Here is a 15170-nt window from a genome sequence, read left to right as displayed (position 1 = left end):
TATTTTATTTGAATACTTGTTTTGTTATTTTATTTATGTATATTATCTTAAAATTATTAAAAATTATTAATATTTTTAGACAAATTAAATTACTATAAACATATTTAATTTTATTAATTAGTTATATTATATAATATATAACATATTTTCAATAATTTAAAAAACATATTATGAATAATAAAATTATAAATACCAATATAGTTAGTTTCATAATATTAATATTTTTTCTTACTCTTATAATTTGTTTAATCATACTAATATTGTTATTGTATCAACTAATATTAATTTGAAATAATAGAAATAACAATTTAAAACTATGCAAATTGGAACTTGTTAAATAGCTAATTTTATTTTATGATTTATAAAAAAATTAAAAATTAAAAATAACAAAAAATAAACTGTTTAATTAAGATTTTATGTTTTAGTAGATTTATTTTATTATAATAAATTATATCAACTTAGGAATTGACATGTGTCACATGATAAGAGGATCACATTAGTTTCTCAAGGTTATACCTTGAGAATCAATTCTCCCTTGTTTTTATTAAAAAATTATTATTCTTTTCTTTTTTATTTATTTTTATTACGAGAAACTCTCTCAGAAACCCCCAATGCACTTAATGCCAAAATTGAGTCAGTTTATTACAACGACGTGGTTAAAGATGATAGATGAAGAGAAGCAATGGCTAAAGAGATAAAAGCCTTAGAAGACAATGAAATTTGGAGTTTAGAAACATTGCCAGCAGGAAAGAAAGCTCTTGGCAATAATCAGATTTACAAGCTAAAATATGATGCTGACGGGTCGCTGGAGCGGTACAAAGGAAGACTTGTAGTTCTTGGGAATCATCAAGTCGAGGGTGAGGATTTCATTGATACTTTTGCACCAGTTGCAAAAATAACGACGGTGCGTGCGCTATTAGAAGTGGCCGTAACAAAGGAATGGACAGTTCATCAAATGGACGTTCAAAACACATCTTTACACGGCCAAACATCTGATCCAGAAAAGGTTTGCAAGTTGAAAAAGTCACTATATGGTCTCAAACAAACACCACAATGTTGGTTTTCAAAGTTGTCATCATCTTTTATTAGTTATGGGTTAAAACAGTTATATTCCGATTACTCACTTTTCACATACATAAGAGGAGAAATAAGTATCCGTGTTCTTGTTTATGGTGATGACTTGGTCGTGTGTGGGAGTTACCGATATTGCTTAAGAAGTTCAAAGATTACTTGAGCAAATGTTTTATTATGAAGAATTTGGGTTCACTTAAATATTTTCTTTTGATTGAGGTGGCTAGAGGACCAGACGGGTTCTTACTTTCCTAAAGAAAATATTCTCTTGATATTATAGCTGAAGTAAGACTGCTTGGGGGTCATACAGTATCATTGACAGTGGAACAGAATCACACGTTACTTGGTAATAACGGACCACCATGTGATGATCCTGCAATGTATAGACATATGGTTGGTCTGTTAGTATATCTACGCATTACACGACCAGAGCTTTGTTATCCCATTTATTTTTTATCTCAGTTTATGCATGACCCGAGACAAGCTCATTGGAAGACGCCAATTTGCGTGACTCAATATCTCAAAGGAAGTCTAGGACAAGGCATTGTTCTTTAAGCGAATGTACAGACTATAGTTACAGCGTATTGTAATGCTGACCTTTCCGGTTTTCCGAAGACTCGACGGTCCCTCAGCGCTTATGGTGTCATGCTTGGAGAATCATCTATCTCATGGAAAGTCATGAAACAGAAAACAGTCTCATTGTCTTCCCCAGAAGCAGAGTATCGAGCAATGGTAGAGGCAGTAAAGGAACTTAAGTGGATTACTATGTTGCTTGGTGATCTTGGGATTCCGCCTATTGCTCATATGCCTCTCTATTGTGACAGTAAATCTACATTGTATATTGTGTCAAATCTAGTGTTTCATGAACGGACCAAACATATTGAACGAGATCGTCACTTTTTAGGGACGGAATCACGGATGGCCTCGTTGCAGCTTCGTATGTTTCTACGCCTGATCATGTTGCGAATTTGTTAACCAAAGCATTGAGTAGTTGATATGATCATGAGACCATCCCAGAAGATCCTTGAGTCTTGTTCAACACGAACAAAGTTGAAGATCATTTCTTCCATCCAAACGACTATTTAGGATACATTCTTACCTCATGTGGAGCATATCTCGAAGTGGATTCAGTCTAATTAGAGTTCGGATGAAGGAGTTATTCAATTTACAAATCAGGTAAACTCATGGCTACGCGACTTCAACCTACAAGCATTCAAAGGAGGATTCCAACCAAGTCAGAAGGATTGAAACTATGAACCAAACTGTTATGAAATCTTGATCCATTCTAAAACCATGGAGAATTGGAATCACATTAAGATTAATTCATATGTAAAAGATATGGATATTTCAATTCAGTGGATCTGTCCTACTCCCAGTTTCGCGTCTGAGCCAAAGTTCGTGTTACACAGACCAATTTAGCAACAATTTAGACACGAAATCAGTTGGAGGATATCAATGTGTCTCTTATGTTTCCAACAATCCCAAGAACACAAGATTTGGCCAACAAACCACAAAGTTACGCATCATTTGCCAAAGAAGGTAAATCTAGTTCTACACTTGAAGAGTTTTAGGTCCAATTGGTTTAGGAGCTTCCAGAATCATGTATGGCAACCAGGATTTGTTTCTACTAAGCCCAAGATGAAGAAATGATACAGTCCATGTTGTTTCTCATCAGCAAATTGGATCAAGGATTCAAAGAGATAAAAGATCAATGATGTACTTAATGGGCTAATTCAAGAGCTTATGGCCAAAGAGAGCATGGGAAAATCTGTTGGGGATGATACCTTTCAATTCCAGCCCACTTTGAGCCTAATTCAAGTTCAAGAAAGCCCAAAATAATCACTTTATTTTGTGGTCAAAGAGGAGTGATAAAATTAGAGTGATTCTCTTCACCTTGGGAAGGGAAACACTAAGAATTGGGTCTTCATTCAACCATCTATCTTAATTGTCTTTTTAGTTTCAAGAATGGTTAATACTTGGCTTTGTTACCAAGTTTTCTTTTCCTATATAAACTCATATAAGAGCAATAAAATAATCAACCAACTTTTTATAAAACCTTTTCTTTTTGAGAGTGATTCTCTTCTGTTCTTTGTGAACAAAACCGATTGCTTGGTGTGATTCCAACAATCAAAACCGACTGCTTCGTGTGATTCTAACAGTCAACAAAACCGATCTCCTTGGTGCGAGGCTGAGAGATCCGATCTTTTTGGTGCGAGGCTGAAAGATCAAACCGGTATATCAAGAGTTTTTCCGCAACTCTTGTGCGACCATTCATTCTACCATCCTTATTCTTGAGGCTTCGTCGTCTTTAGATTCAAGGTTTCTGTATCTACCAACTCGAAAGTGCCTATTCCTTGGGAAAATCATATCAGTAGTTCTATTTTTTAATATTTTTTTCTAAGTAAGGAGTGTCAAATTTACACTTACCAACTTGAGAGGGAGTGTTGCATAGTATATACGAGATAAGGTTTAGTGAATATTGATGTATATCTACTTATGTGTATTGTATATAAGGGCAAGTCACCCAAATGAATAATAATACAAGTCAATTAAACACAATTCTATTCTTAAGTTGATAGTTATGCATCACAAATCATGAAATGATGCAAGAATGTAGAGTTGAAGAACATCCGGTTTTAAGATATATCAAGGCAATAAGGGGATCATTAGATGCAAGAGAACACCACTTAGTTAAGCTCATTAAGTTTGGGCCATTTTTTTTGGTTTTAAAGGTGTAAAAATTACATCATCTATTGGTTTTATCAAATCATTTTTTATAAGAAAATTTAGATTTCATAGATACTGAGATTTACAACGCAGTGTGTCTAATTGGCGATGATAGAGCTCCGGGTCCAGACGGATTAACTGCAAGATTTTACAAAGAATGATGGGACATAGTAAGGACCAGATGTGGTTCGTGAAGTTAAATATTTCTTCTAAACATCTCTGATGCGACCATGTATTAATCATACAAACATATGTATGATTCCAAAGATTGAAAATCCAAATACACTTGCGGATTTCAGACAAATAGCCCTATGCAATGTTTTATACAAGATCATTTCAAAATTTCTTGTGGCACGACTCAAACTCCATCTGGATGCAATAGTCTCTGATTCCCAAGCAGCCTTTATTCCGGGAAGAATGATAACTGACAACATAATGGTGGCTCATGAACTGATGCATGCTCTAAAGGTCAGAAAGAGAGTGTCCAAAACCTACATGGCTATTAAAACTGATGTAAGCAAAGCTTATAACAGAGTGGAGTGAAATATCCTGGAGATGACTCTAAAGCTATTTGGCTTTTGTGATAAGTGGATAAGTTGGATAATGGCTACGGTTCGAACAGTACATTACTCTGTCTTGATTAATGACTCTCCTTTTGGGTCGATCCAACCAGAAAGAGGAATATGGCAAGGAGACCCACTCTCTCCTTACCTCTTCATATTATGTGCAGATATATTGAGTCACCTAATCAAAACAAGGGCTGCATCTGGTGACATTCGCGGAATTCGTGTAGGCAATGGCGTTCCTGCGATCACACATTTACAATTTGCAGATGACTCTCTGTTTTTTTGTCAAGCAAATTTCAGGAACTGCAAAGCATTAAAGAAAGCTTTTGATGTATATGAGTACTACTCTGGTCAGAAAATCAACACATCTAAGTTAGTGATTACTTTTGGTTCAAAATTTTATGGATCCACTCAAAACAGACTAAAAGGAGTTCTGCAAATTCCAAATTATGGAGGTAATGGAAAGTACTTTGGTCTACCAGAACAATTTGGGAGAAAGAAAAAAGAGATGTTTGAATATATCATTGACAGGGTCAAAAAAAGAACTTCTAATTGGACTGCTAAGTTGCTTTCTCCTGCTGGAAAAGAAATTCTTTTGAAAATAGTAGCTGTTTCAATGCTTGTGTTTTCCATGTCTTGCTTTAAACTTCCTCAAGGCGTTATTGATGATATTGAGACTCTGCTAATGAGGTTCTGGTGGGATAAAACTTCTCAACATAAAAGCATCCCATGGGTTGCTTGGAGAAGACTACAGTATTCAAAACGAGAAGGAGGCTTAGGCTTCCGTGATCTAGCAAAATTTAATGATGCTCTTTTATCTAAACAAGCATGGAGGATAATAAGAAATCCAAATTCATTTCTGGCAAGATTGTTAAAGGCAAGATACTTCAAAGACTCTTCCATTTTAGATGCAAAATCTTAAAAATACCAATCCTATGGTTGGTCATCCATACTTGCGGGGATTGATTTGATAAAAAAAGGATCTTATTGGGAGCTAGGAGATGGAGCTGACATTCGAATCGGGAGAGATAACTTATATAGCGATTGATCCTCCAAGACCAATCCAAGTCATATAAGAAGTAGCAGACCACCCAATCAAAGATTACATATATGCAGCAGGTAATAACCGTTTTTGGAACAGCGAACTACTCAATGCTCACGTCTCAGCAGAAGATAATAACAGACTCCAGCAACTGTTTATCCCATCAAAAGTGTGTGAAGATAAGCTTTTTTGGAACTATCACTCATCCGGTGAATACACTGTTAAATCAGGATATTGGTTTGCTACACACGAACAAGAGTACAGACAAGAGTTACCTCCAATTCAACATGGTTCAGTCACAATCAAAAACAGGATATTGAAACTGCCTATTCTTCCGAACGTAAAACATTTCCTATGGCGAGTACTATCCCAAGCTGATGAGACAAAGACTAGACTAAACACTCGGGACATGAACCTAGATCCAACATGTTCACGATGTGAACTACATGATGAAACAATTAATCATATCCTCTTTGAAGGCCCGTTTGCTCAATTTGTATGGCGGTTGGCTAATTTATCAATTATGTCAACCATGCAATCCCAATCCAATATGGAAAACATCCTCACGGACTTCCTGGGCCTTCAGCTGCATAGTACATTATCGACTTATCAAACTTTGATTCCTTTCTGGTTAATGTGGAAAATTTGGAAATCACTATCGACTGACGAAACATGCATGTTTTTGAGAATTACAATGATAGTCTGACGACAATATATATGCAGACAAGGGCTGAAGTTCAAGACTGGATAAGAGCGACAATTAGACAAGGAGAACACTCTACCATACATGATCTTGCATTACACACAACCCGTTGGTGTCCTCCACAATCTCCATTTATAAAATGTAATTTTGATGCTAGATTTAATGAGGTGGATTAACTAGTAACATGAGGATGGATTATACGAGATCATACAGGGGAAAGCTTAGCATGGGGAGCAAGCAAATTATGATCAGTAAGATCTCCTTTAGAAGCGGAAACAAAGGCATTATTAGGAGCAATACAACAAGTATGGAGAAGAGGCTTTACTTCAATCATCTTTGAAGGAGATTGTGCAATTCTTATTAACAACATCAATGGTCGATCGACAAATGTAGCTATTCGGAGTATTTGCATGGACATAGCATTTTGGGCAACAAAGTTCAAGGATACAAGATTTGAATGTGTACGACGCTCTTGTAATCAATCAGCTCATGTACTAGCAAGATATGGATGTACTCATGCAGTTTTTTATTCTAGTTCTGTGAACAAACCTCTTTGGTTAATCCCAACCTTATATCATCCTAACATTGATTAATCTCTTAATATAATACCTTTTGATGGAAAAAAAAAATTTAAATGGTAATTTTAAATACTCATCATTTGGAACATGTTCAGCATATGTTTACTTCCATTAAATTTTAGGGTTTGTTAGTTTTTTAGTACGTTTTAAAAACTTAATTAGAATTGTAGTCACTTTACTATTTACAATTGGAAAAACACTTTGTTTTGCACTGTTACACTAATAGAATGAGTTGTGTAATAGAGTTTTGGGTGTGTTGTGTAAATTACCAGAGAGGGTTTTTGTGTTTCTCTCTCCCATCTATCTCTCGTTTCTCTTTCCATTGGATCTTTGCATCTTCCTTCTCTCTCACCCTCTATCTCTTTTTTTCTCTTATTTGATCTCTCTCCTCTTATTTGATCTCTCTCTGCGCTTTTGCAGCTCTCTGATTCTCTCTCTCTCTATCTCTCTCTCTCGCCATATCTCTCACTCTATCTCGCCATATCTTTCTCTCTCTCTCGACAGTAGTCCCAAACAGATTCGGAGCTCCACCGTCTCACCCATTTAGGCGCTGAGGAAGCGCTAGATGAAGGTGGTGGTCTAATGGTCTGTCACGATTTGGCTATAAACGGCAAAGAAAATCGAGAAATTGAAACCACTAAAACCTTGTTTTGGTTATTGTTATGAATCCATTGGTTAACGGTAGATTTATGTTATTTTGTTAAATTACACAAAAAAATGATAGAAAAGTGGAAGCAAAAGGGAAAATCTGAATTTAGAAAACGCAGATCGTGGTGGCTGTTAGGTTTGGGGAAGAAGATGACTTAAGGAGTTAATTACTATTTTACCCCTCCGTTTAGTTAATTAAAAAAAAAGAATACATTGGCAGAATCGGACCCTAGACAATTTAAAGTTAAACAGGTCCATCTGACCATTGGGCTAAAGTAACTTTACGTCATAATTCGTTAAAAATAGTATATATCGTAATTAATGAAAAAAGTAGGTAATATTGTTTGAACCCAAGTGGATAGAGAGTAAACCAAACTGTATTTACCATTGAGCTATAATACTTTTCATGAAATCTTAACGATTATGACTTTATATAACTTATTTACTGAAAATATGAATTTATCTTTTAACGCTTAGTTCCCGATTTAATGTAATGAGAAATAAGATGTATAATCATAATTAAGATAATTTGCAACAAAATTTAATTAACTATTTTATTTTCTGTCTAGTAATTTTTGTGTACGGTTTAAATCATCCAACATATTATATAGATTCAAACCATCCAACAATATTTGTGTACGGTTTAAACCATCCAGCATATTAGATAGATTCAACCGTCCAACAATATTTGTGTACGGTTTAAATATCTAACATGTTGGATAGATTCACACCTTCCAACAATATTTGTGTACGGTTTAAATATCCAGCATGTTGGATAGATTCACACCATCCAGCAATATTCTTGTACGGTTTAAACCATCCAGTATGTTGGATAGATTCACACCTACCAGCAATATTTGTGTACGGTTTAAATCTTCCAGCATATTGGATATATTCAAGCCTTCCACTAATATTGTGTACGGTTTAAACCATCCAGCAATTTGGATATACTTTTTCCCATCCAACAATATTTGTGTATGGTTTAAACAATCCAGCATATTGGAAAGACTCAAACCGTCCAACAATATTTATGTACGGTTTAAGATCATCAAGCTACATATTAGTAAATAATAAATTTCTGTAACGGCAGATTTTAATCATACAAATTTTTGGTTGGACGAATATGTTTATAATGAATTCTTTCTTTCAAGTTCAATAAATTCATGATTTTCTTATCCGTTACTAGGTTATATAAGATCATAATCGTTATAAATAGATAAAATCTATAGTAGTACAATGGTTAATGAGGTTGGTTTTAATACATGCACCTGTGGTTCAAACTACATTCAGCTCCCTTTTGAAAAATACTTAGGTTCATCCCTAGGGGTGAACCTCTCCATTCACCCCCTCTTCTCTTAGCCAATCAGAATCTTCCATCTAATATTTTATTTCAAAAATAAATTAAAATTAAATTAAAAAGCAAACCAAATTAAGGAAACAAATTATGTATACTTTTAATTAAGGAAAATTAAATATTGGCTTGGTTTAGATTTTTAAACTTAGAATAAAATTATGTCGGTTTGGGTTTACAAATGAAGTGGTTAGGGTTTAGATTTTTAAACTTAGAATAAAATTATGTCGGTTTGGGTTTACAAATGAAGTGGTTAGGGTTTAGATTTTACAATTAGAACGAAATTATATGTCGGTTTGGGTTCACAAATGAGATAGTTAGGGTTTAGATTTTACAAGTAGAACAAAATAATATGTCGGTTTGGGTTCACAAATGAGATGTTAGGGTTTAGATTTCACAATTAGAACGAAATTATATGTCGGTTTGGGTTCACAAATAAGATGGTTAGGGTTTAGATTTTATTAGTAGAACGAAATTATATACGGTTTGGATTCACAAATGAGATGGTTAGGGTTTAGATTTTATATATGTCCGTTTGGGTTTATTAAAGTACGGTTTAAGTTTTTTAATTTTATAATAATGTATACAGATTTTATTGCCTTATTTTATTAGGGGGTGAATGGAGAGGTTCATCCCTAGAGGTGAACCCAAGTATTATTCCTCTCTTTTTACCCCTTTTAATACCTTTTAATTAAAGAGGGATAAAATCGTAATTAAGCTATTGGTTTCTTCTTCTCCATCAAAAACCCTAGCGTCGTTTCTCTGAAGTTTTTCTGTTATTTTTATTTTTTATTTTCTTGCTTACAGTTTTGTTAAGTTCTCACAAAAAACCATAGATCTATCACTAACAAAGAGATTTATGAACATAAATCGAAGTTTTAAGTGATTTATCTGTCGGACCAATTTTTCCACAGCCGACGGTCATATCGCGGCGGCTCATCTTCCTTCACCGCCTGTTCAGCGCCTAGCCAGGCGAACACTCTGATTTTTACAAAACTGAATCAAATTTAGGAGAATAAGATAGAGAGATTTTAGAAATTAGTAAAGTTTGATTATAGATTGAAATGAGATTCATGAGAGATGGCAGTGAGAGTTATTCTCTGTGAATTTGAAGAGTCACCAAATCTAAAAAAAAACTTTATGGCAATGGAATCGAAGAAGGTAGAGAATTCTTTTTTTCTTTTTAGAAAAAAGACAATGGCACGATATGGTAAATATCCAATTCTTTGATGGCATATGGGTCAGGACAAAAGTAGCTACAATCTCCAATTATAAATAATGAACGTACTAGTTTTTTAATTATGTTTTGAAAAGGTACTAAACAGGCGTGCCACGTAGCTAAAGCTCGTAAATCAATAAGCAGCAGATAATTATAATTTGATTTAGAGGCATCATATATTCGGAAACTAGTGTGGTCTAGCGGTAAAAGTCTGCAGTATCCAGAGCCGTGACAACGATAATAAAGGCCGGAGGCACAACAGATGAATTGTAAAAATCAACTTAAAATTTAATTGTGTATGCTATATGCATGTTTTCTCAAAAGTGGATAAAAAATAGAATTTAGGATGCCCGTGAATATCATTTTAGCAAGTATACAACATCTAAAACAATTCAATGAACAATAAAATGAAAAGTCCATATTACTTAACCTCATTTTTAATTTCAAAGCTTAAGTTTAGTTTGTGTGAGTAGTTTTATTTAAGAGTAAATTAGAATTGTACTTGATTATATATGTAAAATCACGTTTACATACATAGTATGGGCTAAACTTACAATAGTATTATTTTAAAATTGGCACTTTAATGTTTCTAGGAAAAGAGAGGCCGTAGGCGAATGTTTAAAAACTTATAACTAACGCACGGCTCTGGCAGTATCCCCTTAAGAGTGACGAGTTTGAACCCAGCTAGTGCATTTCTAGAAGTATATTTTGTTTTCTTTGTTTGGTTATGGAAAAAAAATTTCTTTTGCTTCAGGCAGCTATATATCTTGCGCCGGGCCTGGTACTAAATTTTCTATTATCTCTAAATTTTAAAACAACCGGTGTATGTGTTTTGCGTTAGAGACATTACATGGCATTACAAAAAAATAGTCTGAACGTAGGTATTACAAAAAAATTCAGAAAAACTAAATAAATAATCTTGTTATCCAAATGACCATGACTAAACTTTTTAATTTCTAATCAATAATTGACCATCGTTGTCGATCCATATAAATATAATACACCAACTCTAGTCGTCAGTCACAAACTTTAATTATAGGTTTTATAATATAGCAGTCAAAGAGTTTGACTAAATCATATTTTGTCATTTTACACAAATAGAAAAGAATGGCTTTGATAAGATGTAAAATGCCATGCATCACCGGTTGTATGTGTTTTCAGACTATTTTTTTGTAATACCTACGATCCATGCAGCACTCCATCGATCCGACTATTTTTATTATGGGCTTAGGGCCAGGCTGGGCCTATAAATTTTCTTCTGCAAATTTTAATTGAAAGCCTTTTTAGCGAAAAAAAACAAAAAAAAAATATTGCAACGATTACTTAAAAGGTTTAATTTCATTTTCGTTGCTTACTCAATATTTTTAATAGGATTCGGGCAGTATAAGAATAATTAGGTTCGGATCCGTACGTATGTACAGGGTTATTTTTACATAATTTTTTAAAAACTTCGAAATTTTTTATGTAAACCTCTATTCAGACCTGCATAAATTATATATATAAGAAAAAATTAAGATATAATTTAGATACGTGATATTATGTGTATATTATTCTAAATGTAATCCAAACATTTCCAACTGTTTGTTTAAAGGTGTCAAATCAAATTTGGATTCGGTTTTAGTGTCATTTATTTCAGTATTTAACCTAGATGTATATATTTTGGAATGAGATACTCGTCTTGTTCTGTCTACATCTCGCTAAATATATTTTAATTGAATTTAACTGAAACCATCTTGCTAAATATATGGGACCACTAAATGTTGTTACTACTGGATACTCGTCTTGTTCTGAATATGAGATACTCGTCTTGTTTTGAATTTAACCATAACCAATAGTTAATAAACCGTAATCGTACCCGTGTTCATGCCTACTTGTTCATACCCATCCCGTTGCATATCATAGAATTTCCAGAAGACCTAAATATAATTGCCAAGCGATTAAACCCGTCTAATATTGCTGATTCACACGAGATTCCACGTGCCCCATGCTACTTGGGTCAGAGCATAAGCTAGTGATGCTTTCGGCTACTGGACTATCGCCATCATTTGCAACGTTTCATTTTTTTTTGACCTGAAAAAATTCATTCCTCGTAATTCACATGAGTAGTATGTCCGCATAAGTTCTGCTTGAATTCTTGTTCCCAAATTCTCGTCCCGTAATTTGCTATACATGAATATATAATATATCATGGTTTTTAGATGTTTTTAGCCATGATATAAGTCTTATTTATAGAGTCTTTTTGATATTTTTAGAGTCTTTTGAGTGTGTATATGATTTAACATAGATGAAAGCATAATGGAGCTAAATAGGAAGATTTGGAGCTTAATAAAGCATTGAGGCTGAGCAGTGAAGTTGGGAGACGTGTTGAGAAGGATGCATCGATCGACACAACATCAGCATCGATCGATGCAGAGTCTACAGGCCAAATTGGAAGTTTTCCCACAAGTTCTGAAGATTTACAAAGCTGCCCCAAAGTTTTCCATATTTGCATCATTAGTCCCTGGACGTGTTTAGGAATATAAATAGGATTTTTATGGTCATTGTTAAGACCTAAGCTTTATTTTTGGGTTTTGTGCAAAAAAACCCTTCAATTAATATTTTTTTGCAAGAAAACCCTTCATTTCAAATAAATACAAGTCAATACCATAATCTCAAAAGTCAGACGCAATATAGCCATTCTCTATATTGATGACGTGGCAGTTAAAAATCATGTTGTTTTCAGGACAAAAAAATGGCAAGACATTCTAATATTTGTTTTTGTTTTTCTAATAAACAATTTTTTTTAAAGTCAATTGTTTGTCTTCTTCCTTCGTTTGTTCGGAGGATAATCAATTGGTTATTTTCCCCAGTTTCTCCGATGAATCATATGAAACTTAAAAAAGAACACAATACACAAACCCAATTTGACTAAACCTAAAAATCACAAACACTTGGATTGATGCTGAAAAACTTAGAGAACTAGAATAAATTACAGAAGAAGATAAGAAGCTTGAGTTACACACCATTGGCACTAACGTAGCAGAAACCGCCATGGGAGAAGCTTGCTCGATCTCTTCTCCTCCACGAGACTCTCAATCTCCCTCATAATTCCGGTGATACAGAAGACGACGATGGAGACAGAGAAACCAGCATTCGACAAAACTTAAAACTCATACAAGAAATCAAAAACCCGATCGAGATCCGAGAAGAAGAACACGAGTAATTCGAAAACCCCCTTGCTCTACTTCGTTCCAACACAAGAATAGATCTTAGACACTTATCGATTAGCCACAGTCAGATCTAGGTATGGATTTGTACCCAACACCATTGCTCTCTCACATCATCTTCTCATTCCTGCCGCGGGAATCAAAATAGCATGAGCAACGAGTGTCTCTGTTCTTCAATCTCCGTTCACCGTCGATGAATTCTCCTGCTGCGATTCACCAGCCACAGCAGCGGTCGTAGTAAAGGAAGAGCCTTCGATGATGACGGTATCAAAATCTTTCTCGGAATTTTAGGCGCCGCTGTTCTCAGATGATGACATGTTCGATTTCTGGATCTCGGTGGTTCCAGACGATGCCTCGGCGGCAGAGATTTGTTCGGAGATGAGTTGTTGGGGGAAGAGAAGACAAACAATTGTTTTTTTTAATTGTTTATTAGAAAAACAAATATTAGAATGTCTTGCCATTTTTTTGTCTTGAAAACAACATGATTTTTAAATTGCCACGTCATCAATATAGAGAAGGGTTGTATTGCGGGTGACTTTTGAGATTGTGGTATTGACCTGCATTTATTTGAAGTGAAGGGTTTTCTTGCAAAAATATATTATTTGGAGGGTTTTTTTGCACAAAACCCTTTATTTTTCCCTGCAACTTTTGAGAGCAGAACCTGAGAGAATTTTAGAGAGCTTTTGGAGAGAAGAATCAAGACTCCTTCAGAGAAGATTCAGAACTCCATTTCTTCTCCCTTTAATCTCTTAATGCTATCTATTTTATTCATGATCTGTGTTCTTACAATTATGTCTGAGTAGATCTGCTTGTTAGGTTTAGAGTTTCTCATTAGGGATTTCAAGGATTATTAGATTTGTTAATTTAGGATTCATTATCTTTCTTGTTCTTCACCATAGGCTGTTTTTAATGCTAGATCTTTGATTAGTCATCTGGATTTATATCTTAGGATTATTGATTGATATGAGAATATAATTGATTTTCCTGATAAAAACCTTGGGTGAGCAAAATTACTTTTTACAAAGAGATTTGAATTAGTGATTTTGTGAACTTATCTAAACCTGATTTTATTGATGATTTTTAACCTAGAATTTTACAAAGAGATTTGAATTTTCTGGTTTTAAATTTAGATAATATTTGCAGTGAGAACTGATTTATTTTATAATTGTGTTTAGAGTTCAAGAACGGTGCTTAATTATTGAATCCTACTTGTTTAATTAATTGATCTGATTTTCCATGATTTCCTGAGAATTTCCCTAGGCCTAGCGTTTAATCCTTCTGATTTTTACAACTCTTTTATTTTCTGTTTTGCATTGCTATTTAAATTACAATTTCTGTTTAGCATAATTAAAAGATTATTAAATCTATTGTGTGAATCTAGAGTTCTTGTGGATTCGATCCCTAAGTACTACAATTGATCTCTTAATTTGAGAGAGTAGCTATAGGGTAAATTTGAGCATATCAAATTTTGGCGCCGTTGCCGAGGACTCTTTTGATTCACCATTAGATTAAAATCTTTGATTTTGTCTAAATTTTTCTTTTTCTGTTTTACTCACACGCTTTTGTTTCTTTTCTCTTGTGTGTTTTAGGTACATGCCTAAGCCTAGCACGAGGAAAAATCCTACTGGTCCAGTTGTTAAGCTTACACACCAAGAGTTAGGACAACTAGAGCGTGATAACATGAAAGCAGCCAAATCAGCAAAGATGGTCAACCCAATCATATTGAGATCAGATGCGGCTGGAGTTTTGAGGGATCAAGAAGGTCATGTGCGCAACAAACTAGGCCAAAAACTTGATGCTGAAGGACACGTTATTCAGGAAGATCTCGTCGTCGGCATCGATCGACGCAGCCAAGAAGGCATCGATCGATGCAACCTTGGCATCGATCGACGCAATGTCGGAGCTGGTGCGAATGGAGCCAATTTGGACCTTCAGCCTGGACGAGATAACAATGGAGAGCTTGTCAAGACTCTTGCGGACTTCAACAGACCAGACTTATTCTATGAGAACCGCTCCACAATTGTCCCTCCTCCATTCCCAAGGAATGATTTTGAGCTGA

The sequence above is a fragment of the Camelina sativa genome, chromosome 2 (assembly GCF_030686135.1).
Source record: "Camelina sativa cultivar CO46 ecotype springtype chromosome 2, ASM3068613v1".
Classification (NCBI taxonomy): Eukaryota; Viridiplantae; Streptophyta; class Magnoliopsida; order Brassicales; family Brassicaceae; genus Camelina; species Camelina sativa.
The sequence above is the reverse complement of the archived record's forward strand: the minus strand, read 5'-3'. Positions refer to the sequence as shown.